The following is a 15,857-nucleotide window of genomic DNA, read 5'->3' as shown; positions in this document are numbered from 1 at the left end:
GGGGATATTAAAATTGTCCCATTTATATTCATTCATATCAGATGAACATTCGTTTCAGGCCTAACATGATACCTTCGTGGAGCCAAACGAATCTACTACTTAAGCCACTTGCAGGTGAGTCAGAGCCCACTACCACTACCATTTAAAACATCCCCTGGAGGGGCGCCTGGGGAGCTCAGTCAGTTAAGCATCTGACTTTGGCTCAGGTCATGATCTCACGGTTTGCGAGTTGGAGCCCGGAGTCGGGCTCTGTGCCGACACCATGGAGCCTGGAGCCCGTGCTTCGAGTTCTGGGTCTCCCTCTCTCTCTGCCACTCCCCACCCCGCACTCTCTCTAAAAAATAAACAAACATTAAAAAAAAAAAAAACCATTCCCTGGAAATGCCTGAAGTTACCATTAGCGGTTCTCTGAGATTAAGAATCATCCTGTCTAGATTCATTGACAGATGAGATGTATTAAAGCCCTGAATTTCTGATAGAGGGGAGGTAAATTAAAGCACTGGGTTCCTAGGAAGAGGGAAGAGAGAACACAAGGGAAAAGGGCCCCCCCCCCCAGGAGGGACTCTAGAGAGATCTAAGCGGGATCTCTCCGCTTAGTGCAAATCCTTCGGAAAGTGCAAATCCCTACTCAGTACTCTCCAAGCCTTAGAAGGGTGCTCTTCTGCCCTCTGGGGTTCTGAGACCAGATGAACTTACTCAGTGTTCACAGCCACCTGTGGTCACACTCTGGGGATATGAATCCGAAGGCTCTCTGCTAACCAAACTTCCCTCTGAGCAGCAGAAATCGGAACCGTTTCTTTCTCCCGTTCCAGGAAGCAAAGCACAGCCATATTCAGAAAATAATGAGAAAGACCATTAAGTCAAAGGAAAAAGGAAAACAAGTCAATAAATCAACTGTGTATGGCACTACAGAAAAGATTAAGAACGCCAAGGTGACATAAGCATTAAACATTGTTATTAATCTGGGGAAACTTGATTCCAGTCACAATGTTCTTTTCTCTACCAGGCAGTGTGCACCTCTACGTGAATTAGGAAAAGGCATCCCTTCCTCAAGATACGTTATTGCTGTCGGCCGGAAAAAACCTAGGACGACCTCTATGAGAATGGTGTCCCTGAAGTTGCTCAGTGCGTGACATGCGCCACTGTACAGGGTGGCCGGGAATGCAAAGCACACTTGGATATCCTTCATGGCAGAGGGTCATACAGGCCACTGATCAGGCTGAAGCTTCCCAAGCGCCAACTGCAGTTTCCTTTGTGATCAGGAGCTGAGATAAAAGACAGGTGTCACAGATGTCTGAGCAGCCCCTATATCTGTAGGGCTCAAAGAAGTAGGGTCTCCTTTGGTGACCTCAGGGGCACTCAAAATACATAATCACAGAGGGGCTTGTATGCAGCTGCTGCTTGCCATCATATGGCACTTAATATTGTAGGTACTGTGAAAAAAACAAAAAAAACCAGGGCGTCTGGGTGGCTCAGTCGGTTAAGCATCTGATTTCAGCTCAGGTCACAATCTTGCAGTCTGTGAGTTCAAGCCCCACATCAGGCTCTGTGCTGACAGCTCAGAGCCTGGAGCCTGCTTCAGATTCTGGGTCTCCCCCTCTCTCTGCCCCTCCCCTGCTCATGCTCTGTCTCGCAATAATAAATTAACGTTAAAATTGTTTTAAATAAATAAAAAACACATAATTTATTAGGTTTGCTTTTTGCCCAAATAATCTGAGGCTTGTATTTGATGCTGATTTGGGTCAACTGGTCCACATGCTACATACTGTACTATAATTATGATGTTGTGTAGAATTATTTATTTTCAAAGGCGTGGATTTTGAAACAAAATCCACACAGGGGTCGTGGGGAGTGGTTATAGTCTGCATAGCCGTTGACCCATTATCAGTCTTCTCGTGAAACAAAAGTCAAGAGTGCTTTATATTTTCTCAGACGATGGAAACAAATACTCAAGGATATTTAGAAAGAGCAACCATTTCTGGATGTATCCTTCGAAGGAAAAGATTATTTTAAAAACAGTTTTTCTAACACTAAGCAAAGAAAAAGAGATAAGGTCATATAAAATAAAGACAGCAGGAAGGGGACTAACACGAGACACAAGGGCTCCCGGAGGCTGGTGCTGGTGTTGTCCATGGACACAGGAAAGCACACGCTGCATCTGGGGATACGGTGAAAAGCAAGTGGCATTGAGTAAAACAAGTAATTTTTTTTTATTCAGCTACCACTAGTCTATTAGAGAACAAATTTCTTCTTTGGGGACACAACTGTGTTACGCTGTACCGTAGATTAGCATTTTCCGAGATTGGTGACTGTAGTATTTCTGTCCTCACATGTTCTTCCCGGATGTTGCCGTACTCCCTTCAGGAGGTGATGTCTCTGTCCGCCTCCCCTTGGAACACAGAGCCTTCGTGAATAGAATTCGATGTCTAGAGTGCATCGGGAGCAGCACTGCCCACTCCCAGGGCCAGGCCACAAAGGCAGTTAGCGGCTCGGCCAGTGTCCTCAGTGCTCTGGAGTTTGTCCTTTCTCCACCGCGCCCCACACACACCTCTCCTCTCTCTCCGTATCTTTCCTTCCCCATCTCTGCCTCTCTCTCTCCCCCTTGAAACCCAAGCACCTTGCTGTGAGGTGCCCAGAGCACAGCCTGGCCCTGAAAGAGCTGAGGTCCAGGGGCTCTTGGAGGAGGAAAGGCTCTCGGAGAAACAAGGGAGTAAACTGCAGGACAGAGATAAAGGCAACTAGAAGTCCAGGGAGAAAATGTTCTCCAGGAGAGGGAATGAAATCTCAGTAAATGAGTTGGCTCTGCAGGAAACAATTATTCCACTGTCTTAATACTGAGAGTAGATGGCAGGGGTGGACGGGGGGTGGGGGAGGAACAGGTGGGGCAAATAGAAATTCTGCCCTCGTAATAGAAAAATCAGCAGGTCATGTGAAAAAAGAGGGGTCTGAGGAAACAACAGTATAAGCTCATATGAAGGTATGATTGGCAGACTCATGGTCTCCAAAGATGACCAGGTCCTAATCCCTGGAACCTAACATGACAAAAGGGATTTTGCAGATATGATGAAGTCCGTGACCTTGAGGCAGGGAGATGATCCCAGATCATCCAGCGAACCCAGTGTACTCACAAGAGGCCTTGAAAGATAGGGGAGGGAGGCAGGAGGGTCGGAGAAGAAGAGCCACGGAAGCAGAGGTCCAAGGGACGTGCCTGATGGAGGAAGGGGCACGAGCCAAGGAACACGGGTGGCCTCTAGAAGCTGGAAAAGGCAAAAAGACACAGATTCTCCCCTGGAACTTCTGGAAGGAACCATCCCCACCAACACCTTGACATTAGCCCGGTGACACCCGTTTCAGACTTCTGACCTCCAGAACTGTAAGACGATAGACCTGTGTTGTTTTAAGCCACTAAGTTTTTGGTAAGTTTAAAAGCAGCCATGGGAAACCAACACAGGAAGAAACGCCCAGAAGGAAGAACAAGAAGGGTTGGAAGAATGTCCCGGGAAGTGTGATCACGCGGGGAGAGGGACTCCAGTCTGTTACCCTTCCACTACATGCCTCTGATAACTTTGGTAAAAACTGTACAAATTCAACAAGGGATCCTGACGTAGCAGTGATTCAGAGAGGAAGACGTGAGCGAACTGTCTGTAGTCCCCATAAGGAGGGAGACTGAACACTTAAAACCACAGGGTTCCACGCGCACCTTCTGTGTGCCCCCCCCCCCAACACACGCAAGGCATTAGGAGGGACTTCAAAAGATGCTCAGGCCCCAGCACTCGGGGGTCCGTCACTCCCACTTGCCTCCCACCTTGGAAGAGCCAGAGCCAGGCAGCACCACCCCGGTGGCAGGGCCCCAAGGCCAGCGAGTGCTGGGAGTCAGCGAAGATGGGGATGGGTTGGTCAGAAGGAACTGCTCGAGCTGCCCTGGAAGAACTGGAGTTGGGGGATCCAGGCACAAGAAGACAAAAGCCAGAAGAAGGAAGCGAGAATCGTGTGTTGGGGGACACTGGAGACGAGCGGAAGGCTCCATGTGGACGGGACCCGCCCCGAGGACAAGGTGTAGAGGAAGCATACAACCCACGGCGGCAGGTTTGCACACTGTCGTGTACAGCTAGGCGTGCCAGGGACGCTGACATGGCTCAGACCCATTCAGAGCAGTAACCTCTGGTGGGCAGGTCCCAGCTTGAGCCCATGACCCTTCCCGTGAGATACCATCTACTGAGAATTCACTAACACTCTAGGCACTGGGAATCCTGTGACAAGTGGCGCAGCCTGGGAGCCTCCCTGGGGCTCACGTTCCAGAAGGGACTTGATGGTGAACACCTGCATTAATGCCCGAAGGCGCTCAGTGCTTTGAAGACAGGCAAGGGAAGCGGGTGTGCTGTTTCAGATGGTTGAACCAAGAAATGACTGAGAAAATGACACTCGAGCCAGAGGGCACGGCAGCTAGCTGCTTGGGACCTGCCTCAACTTACCTATCGTGGCCCCGTGGGTTAGCTATCCTCCAGAACCAAACGAGGCTCCTTCGCATCTGTCAGTAACACTGATGACAGCCCCATTGCCACAAAAAGCCATTCCAGATGTTTGCTCCCATTTGCAAAAGCTACGGCTCAGCTGCCCCACTCTGCTCGCCACAGGCACTTATGAGCTGTTTGCCACACTAGGCTGGGCGATCTCCAAAGACAGACGCAGACACATGGTGACCTTCCATATCAGGGCGTTGAGAACATGGCACGTTCAGGAGCTCACTGAACACGCTGTTCTCCTGCCGATCCCTCCTGCAGCCCCTGCTCACTATATAAGGCTGTGCAGCCACACTCATATAGACACACAGTCATCAGCACGGGTTTGGTGTTGCTATCTTTGGAAATAGTACACGTCTTTTGAGCCTCACTGAGGGCATGTCCACCTGTGGCTATCTTTTGGCAGGGCGTCAGCCTTACAGAGGCACGCACATGCCCACGCCACTCAGCAGAAGGAACTCGGGCACGTGGCATTGGAGCCCTGAAGTGGTCCTCCCCTTTTTTAGGGACAGAGGAGGTAAGACTGGGTTGAGAGTTCAAGTCGACTTTCTGAGCGTTAGCAGCAGTGGCTCCTAAAGTCCACTGTGCTTAAAGATCAATTAGGTGCGTATTGAAAATGCAGATCCTGAGGTCGCAAGACCCAGATCTTCAGATTCAATCTTGTCTGAAGAGGAGGCTGGACTTCTGCCATGCCCAGGATGCCCTGGAGCTCCGGATGCTGGTGGTCCACACGCCTCGAAATCTGTTTTACCACCAAAACCTAGTGTTGGGGGCAAGTTTTTTGAGATGCCACCCCCAAGGCTGCCACAGTCAGCTGTAAAGAACACGGAACAGTTTCGTGTTAAAACCAAAGCACAGGGGCACCTGGGTGTCAGTTAAGCGTCCGAATTCGACTCAGGTCATGATCTCACGGTTCGTGGGTTTGAGCCCCACATCAGGCTCTGTGCTGACAGCTCAGAGCCTGGAGCCTGCTTCGGATTCTGTGTCCCCCTGTCTCTCTGTCCCACCCCTGCCTGTGCTCGCTCGCTCTCTCTCTGTCTTTCAAAAATGAATATTAAAAAAATAAAAATAAATTTTAAAAAAACTAAAGCGCAAACCCCGCCTGAAGTTTAAGCAGAGAAGAAGTCTAGAGAGATGCTTGTAGAGAGGGGCATGTTTTTCAACTTACGTCCTTCCCAGAGTCCCAGGCTCCTCCCTCCAAGATCTGCCTTCCCCTTGGAGTTATGGAGTTTTTTTTTTTAACTGAGATTTCCAGGGGCGCCTGGCTGGCGCAGTCAGTTAAGCATCCAACCCTCAATCTCACTTCAGGTCATGATCTCACAGTTCATGAGTTCAAGCCCCGAGTCGGGCTCTGAGCTGATGGTGCAGAGCCTGCTTGGGATTCTGTCTCTCCCTCTCTCTGCCCCTCCCCTGCTTGTGCTCTCTCAAAATAAATAAAAAATTAAAAATAAATAAATAAAACTCAGATTTCCATTATACCCACCAAAATTCCAATCCTAGATCAAAGTGTCTTTCCTTTTATCTCCTGAGTATCACCAAAATTAGCTGATATTTGCAAAAGAATGTTAATAAAAGGCTGCAGAAAACTAGGGGAATCCTTAAAAATGCAAATAGCCATGAAGGTGCAAGTTTCCAACATGTAGGTTTCTGGTGCTAACACGAGCCCCCACCCCCTACCCCCCCAGGGCCCTGGGCTCCTGCTGGCCTCCATCTGTCTCCCAACCCTTCCCTCCTCGGAGAACCACGGAGGCCGGAAACAGAAAGATGGCTTCTTACCCCACGTGCCCACCCACCCCCACCCTCGCCTGCCGGTGCCCCCAAGGCGCTCTGGTCTCTCTGGCCCCAAGCTCTGGGCTCCAGGCTCTGCAGGGCTGATTTCACGCACCCCCCATTCAGCACACGCCTGTCCCTGCGTGGGTAAGCACGATATACCTGCCACAACGAGCCACATGCGTGTCCCCTGCAGAACCGCTCTGGCACTGCATGGGGCGCTGCGTCCGTGGAATACAGCAAAGACTCGAGAGCCGATCCCTTGGAATCACGGCCAGTAAAAAAAAAAAAAATGTCAACGTCTGCAGGTCAAGAAGGTCAAGAAGTTGAAGACTACTCTCCCCTTCGCCGTCTCTCGGGGTTCCCCGCTTCGGACACACACCGACCTGAAGTCTTAGCCTCGGAACCAGCTCTTAACCGGTCGGAAGAGACCACAGCCGGCCGCAGCGACGAGATTTCCATAGCAAAAAAAGACAAGAAGTCCTGACACGATCAAGTGTTTATGTGACTTTAGTGAGTGAATTCACGCGCAATGTCGTGTAACTCCATAACATTCGATTGCATTTGGACGTTTAACGGATCACCCTCACTGAAAAGAATCGGGTCCTACCGAAGGGAGGCTGTCCTGGAAAATCCCGGATGTGTGGTTGCCGTAGTAATCGATGCCTTCTAGAACAAATCCACGCTTGGCTAATTACAGCCTTCTATTTTTAAACTCATCTACATTCTTGTCCCCCCCCCCCCCCCAACATTTCTCACGCTACTTCAGCAATAAAATACTGTTACTGTTATCTGCACAGCCTGTGCTGATCTCAAAATAACTTGTTTCCAGTTAGCCCCTGCGGGAGGCAGCGGCGCTCAGTCGGACAAGAGACACCTTTGAATGAGCCCCAACGCTTTACGCCATAGGGATACAAGGGCAGCACCGATCCAGGGGCACAGCCACCTCCTGAGCACCTGGGGTCTGGGGGTCGGGGAGAGGCCAGCTCAGCGGTCTGCCCACCACCTCCCTGAGCCAGGCCCAGGTCCCCACCGCCTCATGGGAGGTCCTTGGGTCACCAGCCGCAGAAGGGACGGCAGAATAGCCCCGGGGCCCACATGAAGATCAGTCCGGAGCCTGTCAGGGCATCACCCGGCCAGGTCAGAGCCCCACACCCCCAGCCTGAGAAAATGCTTCCTGCAGCCCCCTAGTCTCTGGGCTTCTGACAAAAAGCCTGGCCGCCCGGGGTCCTGCTAACTCCGTCTGAAGGCCTGGCCCTCCCACGGCAGGGCGGTGGGTGCTGTGGAAATAGACGAAGACCGGCGGTGAGAGCAGGCAAAGATCATCATTCACCCGCAGCTTGCTCTAGCAAGGGAGTCGGCCACCGTCACCTGCTGCATTCCCTGCGAGGTCTCTGGTAACAACGTACCACAAAACACGTGCCTCCGACAGCCCAAATTGACGCGTTCAGAGTTCTGGAAGGCAGGAGTCTGAGATCATGGTCTCTGAAGAGCCAGGCTCCCTCTGAAGGTGCCAGGGAGAAGCTGTTCCAGGCCTCTCTCCTAGCGGCTGGTGGCTTGTGGGCACACTTTGACGTGCCTTGGCTGGTGAATGCCTCACCCAGGCCTCCGTATTCGTGTTCACACAGTGTTCTCATCTGGGTCCAAATGTCCCCTTTTTATAAGGATACCAGTCATATTGGATTAGGGGCCCCCTCTACCCCAGTATGACCTCATCTTAACTAATTACATCTGCGGTGATCTTATTTCCAAATAAGGCCCCATTCTGAGAGAGGGAGGATCAGGACTTCAACATACGAATTTCTGGGGGACACAGCCCGTAACACTTGCTCTGGCAGAGACTCAAAAGCAAGCAAAGCAGGGAGTGGAAAAGCTTCATACTGGACCAGGGGGAAGGCTTCGTGTGGGCCATGGTCAGAGGGTGTGGGGGCAGGGAAGCTAACCAGAAGGGCGGCATCCTTTGGGATTGGTTTCTCAGGTTGGCTGAGTTAGAAGCAGAGGCAAAATCTAGGGGAGCTGCGAGTCACTGACCAAGTCCTGACTGTTTGGGGCTGGTTGCTGCAGACGTTTTATGTTGGTTTTTTGGGTTTTTTTTTTGTTTGTTTGTTTGTTTTTAATGCTTGTTTTATTTTTTTTTCAACGTTTTTATTTTTGGGATAGAGAGAGACAGAGCATGAACGGGGGAGGGGCAGAGAGAGAGGGAGACACAGAATCGGAAACAGGCTCCAGGCTCCGAGCCATCAGCCCAGAGCCTGACACGGGGCTCGAACTCACGGACCGCGAGATCGTGACCTGGCTGAAGTCCGACGCTTAACCGACTGCGCCACCCAGGCGCCCCAATGCTTGTTTATTTTTGAGAAAGAGTGCGAGCAGGGGAGGGGCAGAGAGAGAGAGGGAGACACAGAATCCGAAGCAGGCTCCAGGCTCCGAGCTGTCCGTACAGAGCCCAACACGGGGCTTGAACCCACAAACCACGAGATCGTGACCTGGGTGGAAGTCGGACGCTCAGCTGACTGAGCCACCCAGGCAGCCCGAGGTTTTATGTCTATATATATAGAGAGAGACTATATATATATATATATATATATATATAGTCTCTCCATTGTCCATTTATATATTAATTCTCTCAGTGCAAATGCCACGTTCTGCCAGCCTCAGGCTGCTGCTGGGGCCGGTGACCTGGAAGGACCTGCAGAGAGAGTCTGGAGCAGGTGGTCTGCAAAGCCCAGCACTGGAAAGGCTCAGTGCCCACCCCCCCCGCCCCCCCCCCCACCAAGAGCAGACCCACGATGGCGCAGCCCCACAGCGCAGACCTACTCAGGACCTCACCAGAGCAGAGGCTGAGTACCCAGGGCCCCTTCCATAATCTTCTCTTTCTCTTTCCACCAGGCTGAGCAGCTGTCGGGGAGGAAAGTGTAGGGACACTGGCCAGCCGTCCTCAGGCTTCCAGATCGTACACCCCTTTCAGGACTCCAAAGAGCTTTTGTTTAGGTGGGAGACAACCATCGGTATTTACCACGTTAGAAGGGAGAAATTTGGGGGGCGCCTGGGTGGCTCAGTCGGCTAAGCGTCTGACTTCGGCTCAGGTCATGATCTTGTAGTTCATGGGTTTGAACCCTGTGTCTGGTTCTGTGTTGACAGCGGAGAGCCATGAGCCTGCTTCGGATTCTGCGTCTCCCCCTCTCTCTGCTCCTCCCCCGCTCATGCTCTGTCTCTCAAAAATGAATAAACATTAAAAAAAATTTTTTTTGGGGGGGCGCCTGGGTGGCGCAGTCGGTTAAGCTTCCGACTTCAGCCAGGTCACGATCTCGCGGTCCGGGAGTTCGAGCCCCGCGTCAGGCTCTGGGCTGATGGCTCGGAGCCTGGAGCCTGTTTCCGATTCTGTGTCTCCCTCTCTCTCTGCCCCTCCCCCGTTCATGCTCTGTCTCTCTCTGTCCCAAAAATAAATAAACGTTGAAAAAAAAAAAATTTAAAAAAAAAATAAAAAAAAAAAAAAAATAAAAAAAAAAAAAAAAAAAGAAAATTTAAAAAAAAAAAATTTTTTTTAAGGAAGTGAGAAACCTTTCAAATATTAAGCCCATTACATGTTAATGTACGTAACTTATTTTTATGAAAAACATTTGTTTATTTATATTTTCCGAAAGAAAAAAATTGCAGAGATGGTAGTATTTTAAATGTGTGCAAGTCTCTTGAATGTCTGGCTGAACAGAAGCCGAAGTCTCGTGTCTGCCTCTGCATTTCAACTGTTGTGATGTCACACATCACGCAGCCCCTGGAAAACCCCACGTCATGCTCGTGTGAACAAAAGCTTATAGCGTGGTAGAATTACCAGGAAAAGGAGTTCAACCTAGTCCCCAGGCCCTGCCATAGACTCATGCTCAGTAGCTGAAGCAGAGATCAATCAGCAAGCCTGCAGGGAGGAGGGAGAGGGGTGCCCGGCAATGTGGGAGGAGGATTAGAAACCATCCAGGCCAAATAGACTCAAGTCTCACAAGTTAGGGAAATGCTCCAAACCTGAGCGAATAGAGAAGAAATCTTAGACCCGAGTCAAAACTGGGGACTTTCAAGATCTTACCCTCCCGCTTGAAAATGCAAAGGTGCTTGCTCGCCCTCTCTCTCTCTCTCTCTCTCAAAAAAAAAGTGAGGGGCTCCTGGGTGGCTCCGTTGGTCGAGCTTCCCACTCTTGATTTCCGCTCAGGTCATAATCTCAGGGTCATGAGTTGAGCCCCACGTCAGGCTCTGACTGGGTATGGAGCCTACTTAAGACTCTCTCTCTCTCTACCACTTGTGCTCTCTCGCTCTCTCTAAAAAAAAAAAAAAAAAAAAAAAAAAAAAAAGCAAAGGCAAATGAAAAAAAATAAATAATGTTTGTTAGTTCAATTTTCCCCCCACTAGTTCCTAGATTATATGCAATTAGAAACTGACTTAAGTAATGGATGCTGGGGGTGCCGACGTTGTCTGGGTGGCTCTGGGGGCATCCGGGCCCTGGTTCGACCCACCGCAGCCCATGGAGCCCAGGGCTGTGAGCAGAGGGACAGCCACGGAGTAACCATGTGGGGGTGTCTTCCTTTTCCAGCCTTCTCTCCTCCCGGTCCTACCTTCTCTCCTTCTTCTTGAACTCCTCTTGGCATTTTCTTCTCCTCTCCCCCTCTGATTCTACTTTTTACCCCAAATCGTGGTTACCCTGACATTTAAGATGCAAGCAATAGCCAGCCAGTTACTAGAGTAGATTAAAACTAATGCCCTTCTTTAAAACGGTTGGTTCTATGTTATATAAATTTCACCTCATTTAAGAAATATATGAATGCCCTTATTTTAAGCCAAGTTTATTTTTTAATTGTTTAATCCTAGGAAAAGTATTTCATCCATTGGTTTATTTATTTATTATTTTCTAAATTTTTTTCATCCATTGGTTTAAATAAGGAAGAGTGATTTGGAACTTCAGAGTTCATAAAATATGATATACAATATATGTGTTAATTTAAAATTTTTTTTAATGTTTATTTTTGAGAGAGAGTGAGAGAGCACGTGTGCACGCGCATGAGTAGGGGAGGGGCAGAGAGAGAGGGAGACCCAGAATCCGAAGCAGGCTCCAGGCTCCCAGCTGTCAACACAGAGCCTGACATGGGGCTCAAATTCACAAACTGTTATATCATGACCAGAGCAGAAGTCATGATCCGACTGAGTCTTAACCGACTGAGCCACCCAGGTGCCCCTATGTGTGTTAATTTCTAAAGAAAATTTAATGAATCATGTAATGTTTCCAGAGGCTGTGTTCCAAATTATTTTATTTTATTTTAAAATTTTTAATGCGTTTTTTATTTATTTTGAGAGACAGAGCAGAGCACAAGTGGGGAAGGGGCAGAGAGAGAGGGAGACACAGAATCAGAAGCAAACTCCAGGCTCTGAGCTGTCAGCACAGAGCCTGATGCGGGGTTTGAACTCACATACTATGAGATCATGACCTGAGCCAAAGTCAGACACTTAACAGACTGAGCCACCCAGGTGCCCCGCAAATTATTTTAAAAGATAAAGAACAACAGGGCCGCCTGGATGGCTCAGTCAGTTGGGCGTCTGACTTTGGCTCAGGGCATGATCTCATAATTCATGAGTTCAAGCCCTGCATGGGGCTCCATACTGACAGTGCAGAGCCTACTTCAGATCCTCTGTCTCTCTCTCTCTCTCTGACCCTTCCCTACACCACCCCCCTTAAAAATAAAAATAAACATTAAAAATTAAAATGTCTAAAAAAATATAAAGAACAAATTAAGCATGGACACAACCATAGAGAATCAAAGATACTCAACTCAATTCTCAAAATGCAGGCTTGGTCACTAGAAGTCACCTGCTTGACCAACCTGTCACAACCAAAAAAAAAAAAGGATGTCCAAGCAAGGCATCTATCTCTATCCCAAAAGCACAAAGATAATCATGATGAATTTTGGGGAAAAGTAGACATATACAAGGATAAAATTAGAAATTGGAAGTAATGGTCAGCTACTGCTACAATAATGCTGCATAACAAACAACCCCAACAGCCAGTATCTTGTTCATTGAGTCTTTAATCATGGTGTTGCAGGTTGGCTGTGCTTTGGCCGATCTAGGCTGCAGTTTGGGCTGCAGTTTGTGTTGTGGTCTCTTCCCCATGTTCTTTGCATGATAAATAGCAGGGGCACAAGAGGCAAGGAAAACCATACAGGCACATCTAAGACCTCTGCTTGCATCACATTTGCTAACATTCCTTTGGCTGAAGCCAGCCAACCTGGTTTCACCCAACATCAATGGTGTGTTGTATCCGCAGTGAGAGGGGAATTGTTGCCAACCGGTAATCCATCAACTTGGGGCAGAGAGAGCAGGCGAGACAAAATTGGTAGAGCAACATCTTCCAGAAAACTTGAACAACACGTTGCTTTGATTTAAAGGCTGGTAAGGAAGAGACCCTGTAGGGAACCATTCACTGAGATTCTTCTAAAACACTAGTATCTTGAAAACGGAGATTTGTCTCTAACTCTGCATTTTGGAACACATATATTAAATTATATCAAATAGAAAGAATGTACTTTTTGTAAGAAAAATTCTAAATCAAGTCACCCCACCCGAGGACAAAGAGTGAATAGTGGCCATCGTCACTCATGCATTTTTCATCCACACTTGAATGTTACTGGACGAAAGTTGTATGCCAAGTGTTATGCTGGGGCTTGGCGGGTCGGGGGGGAGGTGGTGGGATACAAGGATGGAAAAGACACCCTGCCAAGAGCACTTAGTCCAGTTGGGGAGGGGGTAAAAAAGAAATAAATGTCCATGAATAACTGGAACTTAAGACAGAAAGTGATAAATGTCCATTTTTAACACATAGATAAAATGCTCCGGGGAGTTAGCAGAGGGAGCATTACTTCCAGATGCTGAATAATGATCATATCTGGTTGACGTGATTACAAGAAACTCACAGAACTTTTGAACCAGCCGAGAATCCGTTCAAACTCTTTGTTTTACAGAAGAGGAGACTGAGACTCAGGAAATGCAGGAAGTAATGCAGGGGTAAGAGAAGTTTTCCCTCCTTCCCTTCTAAGTGCTTTGGCTGCTCTAATAATTAAACAGACATGAGGCAGGAGATACTAAGAAGAGAAAATCAAACAAAAGTTTAGTAATCTGTATACCTCCTGGTTACGTGAGAGAGACCCAGGAAAACTGAGTAACTCTCACAAACAGGCAAAGCCACCCCCTTAAATCCCACCTTCAGCCCAAGTCCAAAGATGCTGGGCAGCTGGGGGGAGTCAGTTATGGGAGGTGGCCCAGAAAAGCACAGTGAACACGGTAAGGTTGTTTGATAGATTTAGGTCCCCGCCTGCTCCAGTGATAACAGTCCGGAGATCTAGCCCTCCTGCTCTTCCTGGTACCTGGAAGGAGACACCTTACACATGGAGACCTCCCTCATGGACGCAAATATCTCTCTTTTTTTTTTTTAACATTTATTTGTTTTTGAGACAGAGAGAGACCGAGCATGAACGGGGGAGGGTCAGAGAGAGGGAGACACAGAATCGGAAACAGGCTCCAGGCTCTGAGCTGTCAGCACAGAGCCCGACGCGGGGCTCGAACTCACGGACCGCGAGATCATGACCCAAGCCGAAGTCGGCCGCTTAACCGACTGAGCCACCCGGGTGCCCCAAATATCTCTTATAAAAGGGTAACTTCCACTCGGTTTTCAGTTTCTCAAAAACAACCAGCCTGAAACCATCCCTGTGCCAAAGAGACACATGGGGGGGGGGGGGGATATTTTCTCCTCCTTCAGTCCCACTTTTGAAACTTTGAAGAATTGTCACAGTCCAGAAGCTGAATTGATAGGTTGCTCCCTATCTCGCTGAACAAATCACTCAGTCCTGAGAACAGGTCAGTTCAGTTAAACAGCTGTGTCTCGTTCGAGGAGAATATCTTAAAGGTGGACTCCCAAAGTTAGGAGAAATCAGGTATCTAATAAGGCATTTCCATGGAAACAAAAGAAAAACAAAGGTTAGTGATTGGAACAAATTATAAATCAGTTTCTGAGCCCAGGGGGCACCCAGTCAAGAACATTTCTAGATGTCAGGCTGGAAGCATCTTCAGATAGTGAGGGCAGGTGCTGGCAATCTGACAGATCTCTTTGAATTTGCAGTTTGCCTCTGGTGATCCTTCTGATGGGTCTTCCACAGGCATCACGATTGTGTAAACATGAGCTTTTACTTTGATTTCTGTGAAGTTTATATCAAGTTGTTCATATTCAGTTTGTGGGACTTTGGGCGAAAGGGTAGTTTTTGGTTTTAGTGATTCCAAGTCAAAAGGTGGGAGAAACCTGGAAATGGTAGTTTGGAGATCTGTGGCCAGGTATTTGAAGGAGCTGGAAGAATTCAGGATCCAGTCCAGTTCCAGGTAAATAAAACTTTAAACAGAATTGGAACTTAATATCCACCAGTTGCATTAATAGTTCTTATTGAAGTAAGTTTTCACTCCAAAATAACCCAATTTCTACCAAAGATAATTACAGTAAAATTAATTTGTTTGAAAAATAAGTCTAGTCTGGGGCGCCTGGGTGGCTCAGTTGGTTAAACGTCTGACTTTGGCTCGGGTCGTGATCTCATGGTTTGTGGGTTTGAGCCCCCACGTGGGCTGTCAGCACAGCTCAGAGCCTGGAGCCTGCTTCACGTTCTGTGTCTCCCTCTCTCTCTGCCCCTCCCCCGCTCATGCTCTCTCTCTGTCTCTCTCTCTCAAAAATAAACAAACATTAAAAAAAGAAAGAAGGAAAAAGAAGTCTAGTCTGAATAAACTTGACCTGATTATTTATATAAGTATAGCAAGAATAGCAGCTAACCATATAGACTCTTAGTCTGTTTCACTGGAACTTTTCATAAGGAACCTCAAACGGGACTTTTAAAAGCCTCCAAAGGCCGGGAAGCCAAACCAAGGACTTGCCAGACTGGCCTGCAATACCTATAGATTTAGGTGAATTCCTCTCTTAAGGATCCCAAAATATCCTAAGGTTCCTGCACTTGCCAGGAAGTGACCTTCCTTAGGCACCTGGCAAGACTTCTGGGAAGTCTGTAAGCAGGGTACTAGGCTGTTTTTCCAAGGGACTTCATTGGCTCCATAAAGTCAACTTTAGTTCCTTAAAGCTATTTGGTCATATCTGAATCTACGTACATCTCTCTCAAATATGACATTCTAGTCAAAGCCTTGGTAATAGAACCAATTTCCAATTGTTAGAGAACAGGAGAATAAAGAGAACAGGTTCTTATTAAACTTATGCAAATAACTATCTTGCCATAAAAATAAGAATACTCAGTGAGAGTTTCTGAATTCTGGAGAGATTAGGTAGGGAGAAAAAGATAAATGTTTCATCTTTGTTCACAAAGGTGTATTTTACCAAGTTACTCTGAGATATATAGGCAGCTAGATCAATGATCTGATCTTAAAGTTATCAGACACCTGAATTCAAGGGTTCTTTCCACGAGCCTCACTAAAGATGAAACCAAAATAATAATAATAGTGAAATTTTAAAAATAATAACAAAAAGATGCTTGCAAAAGCATTACAGTA

General features: G+C 47.9%; 1 long non-coding RNA gene across 1 annotated transcript; it reads right to left on the bottom strand.

Annotated features, from left to right (window-relative positions):
• Positions 1-2,191: 2,191 nt before the first annotated feature.
• LOC147577618 (uncharacterized) lies at positions 2,192-7,176 on the bottom strand. Its single transcript, XR_015240455.1, has 2 exons — positions 6,453-7,176; positions 2,192-3,257 (listed from the first exon to the last, which is right to left on the bottom strand). It is a non-coding gene; the product is annotated as an uncharacterized LOC147577618 (long non-coding RNA).
• Positions 7,177-15,857: the final 8,681 nt, after the last annotated feature.

This window comes from Puma concolor, chromosome C2 (assembly GCF_028749965.1).
Source record: "Puma concolor isolate L17-30 chromosome C2, mPumCon1.1.hap2, whole genome shotgun sequence".
Classification (NCBI taxonomy): Eukaryota; Metazoa; Chordata; class Mammalia; order Carnivora; family Felidae; genus Puma; species Puma concolor.
Note: the sequence above shows the minus strand (reverse complement) of the source record. Positions and strands in the feature narration are given on the sequence as shown.